At 41.3% G+C, this 15,440-nt stretch overlaps 2 long non-coding RNA genes across 3 annotated transcripts; one reads left to right on the top strand and one right to left on the bottom strand.

The window, feature by feature from the left end:
- The first annotated feature begins 2,631 nt into the window (after nt 1-2,631).
- On the top strand, nt 2,632-3,876 carry LOC118496320. Its single transcript, XR_004898882.1, has 2 exons — nt 2,632-3,251; nt 3,364-3,876. It is a non-coding gene; the product is annotated as an uncharacterized LOC118496320 (long non-coding RNA).
- Nucleotides 3,877-9,372: 5,496 nt separating this feature from the next.
- LOC116058992 lies at nt 9,373-13,917 on the bottom strand. 2 transcript variants are annotated; one of them, XR_004107176.2, is made up of 6 exons: nt 13,802-13,917; nt 13,507-13,555; nt 13,255-13,321; nt 12,780-12,897; nt 9,564-9,681; nt 9,373-9,428 (listed from the first exon to the last, which is right to left on the bottom strand). It is a non-coding gene; the product is annotated as an uncharacterized LOC116058992 (long non-coding RNA). The 2 variants fall into 2 exon arrangements; XR_004107175.2 differs by having other exon boundaries at nt 13,806-13,917.
- Nucleotides 13,918-15,440: the final 1,523 nt, after the last annotated feature.

Genomic DNA, 15,440 nt, shown 5'->3' with positions numbered 1-15,440 from the left:
CTTTCATATGCTTTTGGTTACAGGTCCCGAGAGAAAGCTGGATGCAGATACATGGGCTAACATAAGGAGGATGCTGATCATGTTCAAACGCAGAGAAGAATTTAAGGTGGCGATGGAAGTGAGTAAGCGAAGACTGAAGGTAGAGAGGAAGAAAATAAATGTAAAGAAGATGGAGAATATCCCTGTGTTATGCAGCAACTCAGAAAGCCCAGATATGTTAAATCTTCCCTAAGGGCCAATGCCAGTCAAGACACACAAACTCGGACTTGTTAACATATTGGTTAGGTTCTGGCAGAGACCTTAGGGTTAGGGTTAGACCCTAAAGACAGTAGAAAGAAGAAAGTAAGGCAAGAATAGGTTGGAAGTAGTAATAAAACGTATTAAAAAAAACACAGTACAAAGAAGGAAGGCAACACTAGGGCGACAAAAGTGAAAATTTCAAATAGCCTAAGCGACAAACTTCGGAAAAAAGCAGAATAAAACAAAAAAAAAATTTTTTTAAGAAGGGCGCCCGGATAGCTCAGTTGGTAGAGCGGGCACCCATATATAGAGGTTTACTCTTTGACGCAGCGGGCCCGGGTTCGACTCCGATCTGCAGCCCTTTGCTGCATTTCATTCCCCCTCTCTCTTCCCTTTCATGTCTTCAGCTGTCCTGTAGAAATAAAGGCTGAAAATGCCCCAAAGAATAATCTTTAAAAAAATAAATTTGAAGAAAAAAAGACGTAGAAAAAAGTAAGGAAGAAAAAAGTTAGGAAGACAAGAATAGGTCAGAACAAACGACAAAACCATCAAAAAAAGGTGAAAAACTTCAGAAACAGCGACAAAAACTTTGAAAAAGTGACAAAAAGAGTATAAGTAACTACAGTCTTATAACTGAAAAACATTTTGCAAAAAATGTCACGTACCCCCTGCAGTTCTCCAAAGTACCCCTAGGGGTACACGTACCCCCTTTTGAGAAACACTGGATTAGATCAGTGGATCACAGGTGGAGTGGGTCCTGAGTCCCGAGGAGACTTAATAATAGATTTAATAATATATTTTATTTGTAATGCACTTTACATTTGGAGCAAATCTCAAAGTGCTACAGTTAAGATTGTAAAAGCATGGTAAAAACATCAATATAAAATACAAATAGACGGAAAACTCAAGTTCTGCTAAATAGAAATGTTTTAGTCGTTTTTTAAAAGTCTCAATAGTTTGAGGTGCTCTCAGATGCCCTGCTCTGCCCTCCTACGTACCTCCGCTCAATTTTCATTTCCCTTCAGTACTACGTCTGGGTTTGCAGTATATTCTTGGGTTTTCTCCGATCAAATTTTAACGGGTCCAATCAGCGAACAGAGGGAGTGGCTGATAACGATGACGTTGAGGTTCGGTAACCTTCGGCGAGTTCCGTAATGGCGGCGGAGAAAGATGCGGTCCGTTGTGGCAACGCTGCGGAATATCCAGAAGTTAAAGCCCAAGCAAGAACAGTCTTTGCTGAGTTGTGTTGGTGGCCATGATGTTGTGGCCCTCCTCCCCACAGGGTTCGGGAAAAGTTAGATTTTCCAGCTCGCTCCGTCAGGGCTTAATTTGAGCCGGAACACGCCGGAACATGTTCCGGCACCTCCGACGTTGGATCCGGAACCTTTTTTATTGGATCCGGCCATGGATGTATTAAGAGAACGGATCCGGCACCTCCTGTGTCACTATGAAAAATGAATCGCCTAAATGAAAAAAAAATAAACTACTGTTTGTGTAGTGTTCAATGTTGTTATCTGTCTTGTTAGTCTTTATTCCCATTGGAGTTCCACAAAAGTCTTGTGTTTGCATTTTCGATGCGTTTTGAGGTGAATTTTCAGGGTAAGACAGAGGGGGGAGAGGGACGGAGGGAGGGGAGACAGAGGGGGGAGAGGAGACAGAGGGGGGAGAGGGACGGAGGGAGGGGAGACAGAGGGGGGAGAGGAGACAGAGGGGGGAGAGGGACGGAGGGAGGGGATCGGCACTTCAACAGCGTGGCGCTGCACTTGAATTGACACAGGCGGTTGTGCTGGTTGATTGCTGTTAGCCTCGTTTCACTCAGGGGGAAAAATGTCAAAAAGACAACAACGTTTGCTTAACTTTTTCAAATACGCTGGCCAGTCGGATCCCAAACAAGCAAAAATCGTTTCTGCCGATCAATAATGTGGAGACCACGGTGGGTTTTTTGTTTTAATTGTCCGATGGATAATTGCTGCTTGTGAAAACGATCGTTGCAGTGTACCTTTTCTTAATTTTTTTTAACATTTCGCACCTGTGCAGTGCACGTTCTGAAATAAAAAATAAACATTGCCCTGATGTACACACAGCGTTGTTTAGGCTTTTTTAGTCAGAGTCAGAGAAGCTACGTAGGCAGTGTAATATTTTTTTTTGGCTCCGTTACCTCCAACCCCCGTTTTGAGTCGCCGGATCCACCCCCCCTCTGCGCTCCGGGACCTTGCACTTTACAAAATAAGCACTGCGCTCCGTTAGTGGTGATGGAGTTGGCTAAGGCTAACGCTAGCGATGCTAATGCTAAACATAAGCCGATAGTTGTCGGTCTCCCCTCTTGTTGCACATGCGCGTGACATACGTCACGACCAAACGTTAGCGATTGGTTATGGCAGATCCAGAGTTAACACTTGTCAATGGAGAGAGGCCAGACTCTCTGTACAAATGAAATGTACCAGAGTCTGGTAGGACCAGGCTAGTCTCTGCAGGCTTTTCTTAGGGATCCCGATTAGAAGGGCGTTACAAAAATCCAGTGTGGAGGAGACAAAGGCATGGACCAGTTTTTCAGCATAAGGTGAGTGCCCTCCAGGAGGCGCTACAGGAGCCTCTGTTCCAGCCCACCTGCTTCTGCTGAATGTTCCTTTTTTTGGTTCATGCTTCATGATGATGATGATAACAGGTAAACAGACAAACCCTTTTATTGTTTCATTGCATTGATTTAGATGTAGATTGTATTAATCTTTTGTTTAAAGTTTTTGTTATCATAAGGAGCTTTTTATACTTATCTTTTAAGTTAAAGTAGCAATACCACAGTGTAAAAATACTCCATTAGAAGTAAAAGTACTCATTATAAAAAAATTGACAATATATGATAACTTATGAAAGTGAATTATTATTGCAGATGGTGAGTAAGCAGCATTGTATTGTTGTAGCTAGTCGACAGGTAGCTCATGTCACGCCCCCGCCTGCTGTGCACGGTGACAGTCTGACTTTCTTCTCCCTGCCGGATTGTTGCTTACCACTGAGTATGCTTTTTCACCAGCCTTCGAGAGTTATATCTAGTCTAGTTTCTTGTTTTTGTACTTAGCTGTCTGCTCCGCTCCCTGATGGTACTAACTAGAAGATCTATGTTCTCAGAAATAACCCACCTTCGGAATCCTCTGCTGCCAATAGCCACCCCACGCACTGGAACATCAAGTCTGCAGCCATACTGAGGAACACAGCCCAGCACCCCCTCTGCTAGCCCTGCATTCTTCGGACCCAGTACCCCCACTGCCAGTCCAGCCATCTTTGGACCCAGCACCCCCTCTGCTAGCCCTGCATTCTTCGGACCCAGCACCCCCACTGCCAGTCCAGCCATCTTTGGACCCAGCACCCCCTCTGCTAGCCCTGCATTCTTCGGACCCAGCACCCCCACTGCCAGTCCAGCCATCTTTGGACCCAGCACCCCCTCTGCTAGCCCTGCATTCTTCGGACCCAGCACCCCCACTGCCAGTCCAGCCATCTTTGGACCCAGCACCCCCTCTGCTAGCCCTGCATTCTTCGGACCCAGCACCCCCACTGCCAGTCCAGCCATCTTCGGACCCAGCACCCCCACTGCCAGCCCACACTCACAGCTTCAATAAAATAAGATTCTTTACCACCTACTCCAGTCTGCGCCTGAGTTCTGATCCTCCTTCCTGACAGCTTATTGTGTTTAACGACAAAAAGTCTGTTTCTATGGTAAAAGTCAACTGCAACTTTTTTGAAGTAACTATACCAACAACTGGGAATTGTATTCTGTGCTAAAACCAATTTTTGGGACACTATCATAAATAAGGTCCTTTTGGGAGCTCAGTAGTGAATATGGGACAAAAGAAACATCTGGAAAGTCTTCAAGATGATACCTGAAGCAGATGATGATGGAACAAAAGCAAGAAAAAAAAATCAACATTAAACAAATAAAGTAATAATCCAATGATGTGTTATGCATTTTGCATCACCTTGTGGTCACATCATTATTTGGTTCATGCTCAGTGTTTTTACAGATACATAATATGATGATTCTTCTGTATTTGTACTGGGTTGCATCCAGTTAACTCATATAAATAACAGTAGCAATGAAGCTGAATCACCTCAGAATTAAGTATAAGCAGCATTGTAGGCCTAATGTTGTAGCTAGATGGAACAAATGCTAATGAGTTATTATATTTGGTAGTTCTAAGCCATTTCCCCCCATCTTAGGTTCTCCCGGTCTCCCTCATGGATGAATGTATTAAGAGAACGGTCTCCCTGTGTACATCCCAGCATGTGGGTGAGGGCATGTATGACCTAAAAACAAGTCGAACACGTCGGACCAATCTCCAACAGGATGCATTTTGGTAGAAACTAACAGGTCTGAGGTCTTTAAAGTTGTTAATGTGTATAAATCTGTATTTTTTTTCCCACTGTTAGTCATTCAAGTTAGAGAAGACACACGCACGCGCGAGAAAGCAGGTTTGGCACAACAAGCCGCAACATGACCGGTAGTGAATTCATTCAGAGTGTGTGTGACTTGGCAACACAGTCTCACTCAAAAGCGTACAAATAACACGGGTTTACACTTTGAAAATACGTGCAATGTGTACGCCAAAGTCAAATTCTTCGTGCAGTAGATACGCAGAGCGCTCCAATAATAGTAAGGAGACCGGTGCGTTTTATATGCACGCGGCTCTTGCGACCTTGCTCACGCGTTCGGAAAGGCTCGGAGTTTCCGAAAATGGACGAGATATCCCCTACGACACGACGAGGAAGCTACAGGAGTTGCACTGTTACACGAGAGGTAAGAAAATGGGGAATGTGGCTCTTTTAATCTTTCCACAGGCTGTCTATAATGTTACAACCATACAGGAAAATACTTACAATACTATTACCAACTTTGACGTTAGAATATCAATGAACTTTGCTTTAGTTTTATGTCCGCTAAAGGAGGACGCTTGGCTAATGTTAGCTGACTTAGCTAGCTAGCTAACTGCTTTGCTCGGGGCAGTTTGTCTAGCTAATATGGGTTATGTACTAATTGCTTTGTTAAAACGGTACGGGATAACGTTATGTGTGTTCTGTAAGGATATGGGGAGCATATTTTGACACTTTATTATAATTTGTTTTATTGTGAACGTTTCGGTAACGTTAGACCAACTATGGTAGCATTACCCAGCTAATCTCCATTGACGTTTCATTAAGGCTGAAACCAAACCAACCAGCTCAGAGATGAATCGTAACCATAAAATATTTGATTCGGGGCCACATAACATTTTGAAAATGGCAAATATGGCAAAGATACAAATGTACATAGCTAGATATTGTTTTTGTGATTATGCTGGTGCAGTAACATTTCCAGGGAACGCCATCAATCAGAAACGTCGCTGTTACGCTTGGGATTGTGGGCAGTGTAGTACTTCTTCATGTAACATGACAACGCGAATAAAACCGGTTTTTCATATAAAAAACTTGATATACGGACTTGTTGCTTCTACAAGTGCAGACACGTTCGTTTCACAATCTCACAGCTCTTGGTCCAACCCAGTTAGACATTATACCTGTTAATCAAAATCCTTATGGAGAAAATAAATGGTATTTTTACTTCCGGAATCACACTGTTGAGCTGAATAATATGTTTACTGTATAAAATAGGCTACCACACGTGCAAAACCACAAAGCTGCACAACAAGACACAACACCTGCACTAGCGTTGGCTTTATTTGCTGCTACTTTGGGTTTGACTTAGGTCAGTTTCTGGGAGAAACAGTCTAGTGTGTGAGGCAGAAACCAGTTTAAGGAATGAAAAAATTACCTCATACCTGCATCAATTTTACTTTTTTGTACTTGTTTTCACTGACATATTGAAGTAAGGTAAAATATAAAAAAAAGATTGAATATTAATAGTCTCTTTTTGTTTTCATAGTCACAATGCCAGGTTCAACCTACCGCCAGTGCCCCCACTGCACAGAGAGGATTAACTGTGCAAATCGGAGATGCACTAAGGTAAAAATGTGCAGTGATTCATGACACTGTTTTTCTTTACCATCTCTATTCATTAATGCAATGGTCACCTTTGATCCAAGTTTTTGTGCATACCACGGTGTCCTTACAATGTAGTTATAACCCACCTGATAAGCATACTTAGAGACTTAACATTTTGGTATACAGTTTTTGTTTCATGTCATAATTGTCATGTCATGAGTGTGGCCATTACTGATTTATTGTTTGATTGTAGTAGAACATGCATCCACTTACTTGAGATAATCAGTTTTTCTAAATCTAAAACACACGGTAATGGCAACACGTTGAGTTTGCTTAGACATAATGCCTTATTTGGTGTTTTTAAGTGTGTTATGTCAAGTAGAACTTTATTTGTCCCCAAAGGGGCAATTGGTTTTGCAGCAGTGACAAGTACACAAAATCAATACAAATACAACAATACATAGCAAAATTGTAAAAACAAAACAAATTTAAGCTGATATTACCTTTTCCTATTTAAGTTTAGCAGTGAGATAGCTGAGGGTATGAATGAGTGTTATACATCTGTTGGTTTTGACTAGTGGGTATTTAAAGGGCGAACCAGAAGACAGGGTGCCCCACATACTGTATGTATTTGCATTTTACATATATCAGATACCCAGGGTTTGTATTTATGTTTTGTCTAATAAACAAGCAACATAAAATCATAAAAACAATTTCCCTGTTATGGGATTAATAAAGGATTTTAAAAATATTGAATAATGACAACTCATATATTATTGTGTTTTTGTTTTTTTTAAACCTTTTTTAGTGTGTAAAGCTGTTGGCTTTTAAAGCCAGACAAACAGCCCGCATGGGCAAATTCCGAGCGAATGCTCAGGATTGGGCAAAGAAATTACAGCGCTCAAGAAATCAAAGCAAAATCTTTGATAATAGTGCTCTAATGGTAAGTAACAGCATCTTATCTCCATGTTCAAACTCAGTCACATTCAACTGTATCCATGCCTGATTTCATTATTGTTAAAGAGAGGTGACCATTTTGATGATATTTGGACAGTATATGACAACAGCAACAACAAAACCAAAGTAATAAATTTGTTATGTGCACCTCACATTTAAGTAACAGTATTTCAATCAGAAGAGACCTCATTTGAGTGAACAATTATTTATTGACAAGTGCACAATAATGATAAATGATTGTCTTTGGCAATTAGACCCAAACGTGACGTCATATTTAAAGGGGGCCGTGAGTATGTAGGATACCCCCATAAAAAATTTAAATAGGAGCCAACTCAACACTATCTTGTTCTTACCATACCAGCAACAATTTAGTCTAATACAATAATTAAGCAGTAATGCATGGAGAATTACTACACTACAAATAATGTAAAGAGATCACGATAGGCTATGGTGCGCATGGGGTCATAGTGTATGAATGGGTCAGATAGACTGTGTGCAACTGTGTGAATCTTTGGCGATTAGACCGGTTATAGGTATGCTGTTGAGTAGTAGGGGGGCCCAACGTTTTTGAGGAATATTTTATACATCTTTACAGGTGCATGTAACTTACCTCACTGGCACCATAAGAAACCTAGCAAGAACTAGGGCTGGGAAAAAAAATCGATTTGATTTAAAAATCGAGTTGGCAGGTCAAATCGACTCATATTTTCAAAAAAAATCGATTTTTTTTAGATTTTTTTTCTCCCCCTGTTCAGTATAGCGTACATACATTTTGCATTCACCAAATCTTCCTTCAGGGTTTCCGTAGCACGCTCCCTGCGGCGCAGCCCTCTGCCCCTCCCCCCCCCCCCCCCCCCGAGGGCAGCGCATGCATACACAAACAACATGGCAGAAACAGCTGGCGAAAGAGAGCAGCTCCTTCCAAAGAAATGCTCTTCGACTTCAGTCGTGTGGAGTTGGTTTGGATTTACGGGATCTGATGAGGAACAGAAAACACCTCGATGCAAACTATGTCTTAAGGTTGTTGTTGTTGCTGGTAGCAGTATGACAAATCTGTTTCAGCAATTAAAGCGAAGACATGCGGCTGAGTGGGAGAAGTGTTGCCTTCTTCGAAAAGAAAACCACTCTAGTGGCGTGACGTTGCTCTTCCTCAGCTGTATAACACTCGGCACTACTTTGGATGTTTAACAATCTTTGTTGCACACTGCACAGTGACTTTTCAGTTAGAGAAAGGGTTTGCCTTTGCAATTTTGTTTGTTGATGCACTTTAATTAAATACAATAAATATATATTTTTAAAATATTTTGTTTTAAATGGAAGGGGGGGGGGATCGTAAATTGAGTTTTTTTTATAAAAAAAAAATCGCAGATTTTTTTAGGGAAAAAAATTGCCCAGCTCTAGCAAGAACAGAAGGTTAGACAAAAGAAATGCATGGCAAAATGAATTCATGTTATATTAATTAAGTTGATATGATAGGGAAGACATGTTAGAACATCAAACAATAAATTAGCACATGTGGACCATGATGCAATGAATGAAGTTACAATAGACTGATGCAATGCAGGAGGTCACGTGTGGACCATGAAAATGTATAAGGTCAATTGGTCCATGATACAGTGTAAAAGTCACGTTAGACTAGACCATGATGCAATGTGTGAAACCGCTTACCACAATAATATAAGTGACAAGTTACCAGATTGTAATGATAAACTCCCTTACCTGGGAGGAATAGGACACCACGACTAAAAGACATGAATGTGTAGTCATTGGTAGAATGCATTGTATATGAAGTATGTAAATCGGAAGCAAGGAAAATGTAGCATATAGGAGATTACGATGAATATGACAGCATTCATCTCATACCATTACATACTTACCATGATATGAGTAATATCTGAATACGATGATGCGAGGCAGTTGCTAAATGCATAAATATGATCAATAGTCAAAATGTAACAAATCGCTAGCAATGTCGGTAAAAATTATAAGACAGCGTACGTAAAAGATGCCAAGGTCGAACTCCTAAACCAGAAACTGACTACATATATGTAAGGAGTAGAGGCGTTTTGACTTTCTCTAATGTGGTTTGTGTTCACAATATGCATATGCGGGGGAAACGGGGGTGTTTTTATTTACAAAACAAATTTTTATTAAATGTTTAAAAAGGCAAAACAAATACATAAATATGGTAAAAAAAAGTTAGAACTTTATGCCACATGCAAATTCTTTGCCTGAAGAATTTGATTCCTTTCCAATAGGAACTCCTGAGAAAACAAAGAGGAGCATATTAACATACATTGAACCCATTTGCGTAGAACCCGATATGTAATCAGAGTAATGGAAAAGTGTAATGATCAACTCCTTTTGATGGCTTATTTTCCTTCTGAGGGTGTAACTACCTTTTCAGCAGTGACCTTGTGGAGCTCAATCTGTAGTTCTTTAGTCTTGTCTGATGATCAACATTTCTCAGCCCAAAGATTTGTTTGAGTTAATGACCTTAAAACACTGCTTTTTAATCTGCAAAACATGAAATACCTTAACAATCTGTATGAAGTGAAAGCTTTAGTTTCAACATTGACACATGCGACTAGTGCAAACCCCACTGAGACTCACTTATCATCAGGGGCGCCGCCAAGAATTTTGGGCCCCATGACAAAAAAACAAATTGGGCCCCCTCTGCGCAGCTGTTGTCACCACATCTCTAGGACCTAACTGGTTTGGATGGATCGCGGGAATGGGGGTGTTTGTTATTATTAGTGTTTTTGTTGTCGTTATTAATAATTGCTCAGACTTGCAGAAGAAAAGATTTGACACTTTGTTAGAGTCATGGATGTATTAAGAGAACTGGATACAGTGTTCGGCAGGAAGCCCCGTATGTTCCAGTGAGAGTGCTCAAAAGCGCATAAAGCAAACATGGAGCTCGGCTCTTCCGCATTGTTGGCCCATAACGCTGGTTGGCTCACGATGGGCATGCGCACTAGCAACAATTTGTTTGTGTTGTCGCAGCAACCGGTAGCAACATGCACGTTCATGAGCGTTTCTCTTGCGTCTCTTACAAGTGGTGAACTCATGAACTAGTCGTTTTCATTGTCTAAAATATTCACTAACGTTAAACACTGTTTTCGTTGTCCCCTATCGTTTACATGCTTAGCTAAATAAACGATAGATGCCTTTAGCTAGAAAACCAAGAAGATTTAATCATTATGTTGTGCTACTAGCTAGCTACTAACTAGCGCTAGCTAGCCGTTAGCCTGCAGTTTGGTGAACAAAGCTCATCCATGGCTTCATGGAATGCTAACGGGGGATGAGTGCTTATTAGCATCAAAATGGCACCATAGGAGGTTCGGGTTGTGAGGAGACGCTTACCACCTTGGTCTGAGTGCGCTACGGCAGGACCAAACCATTTCATGCAGATACAGGGGGGTGGTCGGTCTATATGGATGTTTACTTTTTTGTCAGTGGGGATATTTAACTTTTACTCCCAAAAACAAGTAAAAACAAAGAGATAATTAATTTTATTATTATATTTGAAATGTATATATACACACTGAATGATGATGGTTTAATAATTTTAGTCAAATTAGTTTTTACCTATTTTTTGGGGCCCCTGTCAGTCATGGGCCCTTGGAATTGTCCTAACTTTCCCCCCCTGTTGACCCTTTGCACGTGACGTCACGCTCCACTCGCGCGAATTATGAATGCCATGACGGACGGCGGAAGAGCTATGCTGTAGATGGATGGCAAGCTAAATTCGTACGTTTTCGTTCGTGTTTGTGTTCTCAAATGCACAATGTGCAGAGTAATCCTCACCAACACAAGCATGTGTATGTATTGCCTATCTGTTTCAAATGGAAATGAGTGATAAATAAAATGATCCTCAACCAGCTAGCTGCCGTGCTAACCAGCTAACAGGTTAAACCCGATGACCCACATAACTAGCTAACATCGGTTATTCACTGACCTAGCTACATATCCAAAAAAGAAAGCCGTTCCATTGATCATTTAACTTAACACACATACAAAAAATATTGGTTAAATTAAAGATGACATAGCATGGAAACTAGCTTCAAAAACGAGTTAAATGCGGGTCTGCGGAGCTCCTACCCCGGCTAGCTGACGAGCTAGCTGCAGCTAGTTTTGGACGGCTCGCTAGCTGCTGCCTATCGCGTCGTAATATCCACCGGTCAAATCTAAACATAGGCTACGCAGCAAAAATAATCACAGATAAGAAGATGGCTAGATGTTATAATTATGTGTGGTTACTACTGATCATAGACACTGTGATTTACTGCATGGATTAACGTGTGATAGATAATTAATGACTACACTTCTAAGAGCTGGGATGCGTTCAGGCATCCATTAGCTAGGAAGTTGCAGTGGCACACCCAGTGAACAACGGTATGGGTAGCCACGACCGACCATGTCCTCTAAAAACATGGGCTACGTGTTATATAAATCTTTAATTAAAAGGAGAATTCCGGTCAATATTTACGTTAGTCTTGATCGCTATGGTACGCGAGTACTTTCGATAGAAAAAAACCCGACCCGAATCAGTGCAGGTAACGCGGAGAAGCTGCAGCTACGTACTACAAGCATCCACTGAGCTAAAACGGCAGTGGTCGGGGCCTTTGTGCCTCTTAACAGACACAAAATGCAATTAATATGTCCGTGCCACATAGACAGGGCCCTTACGTGTCAACAAGATGCGTTTTCAACTCAGACTGTTTAAATTCACATAACTGGTCCCTGTCTCGATCCTGCTGGTAGCTAGCTTGCCCTGATAGCCGTTAGCTGCCGTCCGGTGAGTGCCGTCCAGCTACTACCACACTGTTTTTTTTTTAGGGGGGAATAAACTTCAAGACGTGACCCGTCCTCTGGAGGACATAGCCACACCACCGCCGCTCCACGGATTATTATTGGGATGATTATCACAGAAGCCTGTCTGAATACACTCACCGGACGGCAGCTAACGGCTATCAGCTGGACTGAGACAGGGACCAGGGTAGGTGAATTTAAACAATGTCTGAGTTGAAAACGCATCTTGTTGACACATAAGGGCCCTGTTCATGTGGCAGACATTAATTGCATTTTGTGTCTGTTAAGAGCCACAACGGCACTCTAAAACTTGAAGTCGGGCAGACTCAGTGATTTAAGGTCCGTGAAAACTGAGGGAGAACGAATTAAGGGTCGGTATCCAAACCTACCATCTCCAACTTCTCCAAATACTGCTCTTTGTGAGCACCTACCAGATGCCCTACCTCGACCGATAACGGCACGACAACTTGTTGTTCAATAGAATAAACCATATAAAGCCACAAATACAGTTTTAGTGTTATGTATTTCAAACTGATTGAAACTATGAAACTTTCCGCTCGTCCACTACTGTTTAGCCTGTGTTTCCGTCGTCCGTCATGGCGCCGTCACGTGGTCGTGTGACGTGTTTGCAAAGGGTCAATACTGCGCCCCTGCTTATCATCACTTGGTTTCACGAGAACTCTGCTCATGTTTAATCTTTTAAGGATTTACAAATTGCACATGACTGTTATTTCCAATCCCCTCATAAGTGAGAAAACAACAAGATGGAATTTAACATAACTTTGCATGTGTGCCATTACCTCAAATGACAGTAAACCATTTTCTTCTGAAAGTTTCTCGACTCGACGTTCAGTTAGATTGGTGTAATGTCCGAGGTCATTGAGGCGCCGATGAAGTTTTTCAAGATTTTGTTGTAATCTAAGACAAAAAAAAAAAAAAAAAAAAAAATTAGCAAAGCAGTTTCTTCTTACCCTTTTACATTAAATTAACGTTTTGGATGGGTTTAGGTATTAAATTTCACACAAATGGGTTATAGCTATGGCTAGGTTTAAGAAAGTAACAATTTATAATGTATAGGCCACGAGCTCAGCCTGTTCTGTTTCATTATTAAATGGACAGGGTCTGCTCAGAACAAAATTAGCAGGGGCGGTGTGCCACGGCATGTACAAGTACATTATTCACAAACTCCACTTGAAAACTGATTTAAAAAGGTGTTATTAGCGCTGTGTATGTATGCATTCATTAATGCAAACACATATCTGTCCTGGTACTTACATGTCATTATCAGAAGAATGTTTTTCTATTTCATTTATGAGAAACATCTCGTGCTCCAACCGGTCTTCTAAAGACAACAAAGTAAATATTGACCAGTTATTAAGTTTGCTATTGACCACTGAGTTTGAAGAAAAAAAAAAAAAAAAAAAAAGAGACAAACATAAATGAAAAGTTAAAAAGGTGTACTTATTGATCTTATCAACTTAACTAACATTGTTTTTATCCAAACACAAAAACACTGAAATGTGGTACCTCTCTGTCGTTCCATCTTCCTCTTAAGACATTCTTGTGCGTTAATAAGCTGCAGAGGAGAGTTGGAAATAAAAGCAGATCAGGCATGTTAAAGAATTACAATCAAATCATGAACATTCATGGATTTACATAAATAAAGGAATACATTACACAGAAGGGTATGTGATGATGTGGGGCTATTTTAATTCCAAAGGCCAAGGGAACTTTATCAGGATGCATTGTCATGATTCTCTAGGGCTGAACCCAGAAGCAGATCAGGACAAGGTGAGTTGAGAAAAGGTGAGTATTTATTTACAGACTTGTGGTTGCAGGAGAATCCAGGTGACGAAGCAGGCAGTGGAGGTGAGTAAGTGGAAGAGAATGAGCTGATCCAATCTTGTTACGGCAGAGGTGGAGTGAATCTTCCGGGAGAGTAACTGCTGACAGAAGAGACGGAGGTAAGTGAAGGGCACAAACAAATAACAAAGTAGCAAAACTGACTTTAAGCAAACTGAGGCTGAGACGCTGGCACAACATACTGTTGGTGGCTAACGATCCGGCAGGGAATGGATGTCAGGTCAGCGCTTAAGTAATGAGAGGTGGTGATCAGGACCAGGTGTGCAGGTAGCTGATGAGATGCAGGTGTGGGTAGTGGAGAGGTCTCCTGCCTAGCAATGTTGCCAGGCAACCGGACAGGGTGCGTTCAGGAAAACAGGCTCCAGGGCAGAATACAGGCAACTCAAGCAGAAAACAGACTCAAACAGCGGGATTCGTGACATGCATAGTATCCTGGATCGATGAAATAACTGGCCTTTAAAAATAATAATCTGCCTGCCTCTATGAGAATTTAACATAGGGGTGTACTTACTTATGCCCCCTGTATTTTAAGGAAGAACATTTATTTACGATACATTATTCAATCACAAAGAAAATCGGTGTCCTTCACGGTTAGATTTTTCCTCATTTTTTAATTAAGGCATTAAGATCAATTTACAAAAGATGATTTTTTTATTCCTCTTTTTAGTCAACTTTAGCATGGGTGTCCTAATTTTTTCACATGGAGGGAGAGGGGGGAGGGAGAGAGAGAGAGAGAGAGAGACAGATATAGATAGATAGATAGAGATCTCTCTCTCTCTCTCTCTCTCTCTCTCTCTCTCTCTCTATATATATATATATATATATATATATATATATATATATATATATATATAGAGAGAGAGAGAGAGAGAGATAATCATTTCACAATTGAGAGGCCCTGTGCCTTAATTTGAAGAGGTCTATCATGAGTTTTTGTCTGGCAATGCAGATAGAAAAGCTAAAATTCTCGTTAAGAAAGTTTGCATGATGTGCAACATTTATCTAGGCTACTAAGGACACATAATGCTCAGACTCACCCAGTGTTATGTGCAGGGGCTAAAGCAAGAAACCATTTGTGAGCCTGAAATGCTGTCCTGGAGGAAATGTGTACAATGTATTGAATTAGGTACAATATAAATTTAAAACTGCTCTATGCCTGAATTCCCTGACACTGCCTAAACGCACTACCCCCATTCAAAATGAATGGAAAGACCTGCGTTTTTGCTGGACCGTGGGACGGCCGACACAGGCTGTCTGAACACGCTCTTACCGTCTGGTGTCTGTCCTGCGCCTGTCTGATCTCGTCCTGCAGCTTGTCGTGTTCGACCTGCAGCGAGCTCAGTCTTTCCACAGCTTCTTCCAGCAGCCCGGCCAGCTCCTGTACCAAGCCGCCGAACGACACACCCAGCTCCTTCATCGCCTCCACCTGAGGGACACGGGAGGGAATGAAGGTGAGAAGGGTTTAGCACAATACAATTTCAGGTCATTCCTGTCATTGATTCTTTGGTAAAAGCTAGGGCTGTCACATGGGCCAAAAAGGACATTTGAATATTTGCTCTTAAAAAAAAAAAAAAAAAACACAGGTTGGAATATATTGA

Source organism: Sander lucioperca, chromosome 11 (genome assembly GCF_008315115.2).
Source record: "Sander lucioperca isolate FBNREF2018 chromosome 11, SLUC_FBN_1.2, whole genome shotgun sequence".
NCBI lineage: Eukaryota > Metazoa > Chordata > Actinopteri > Perciformes > Percidae > Sander > Sander lucioperca.
The sequence above is the reverse complement of the archived record's forward strand: the minus strand, read 5'-3'. Positions and strand labels throughout refer to the sequence as shown.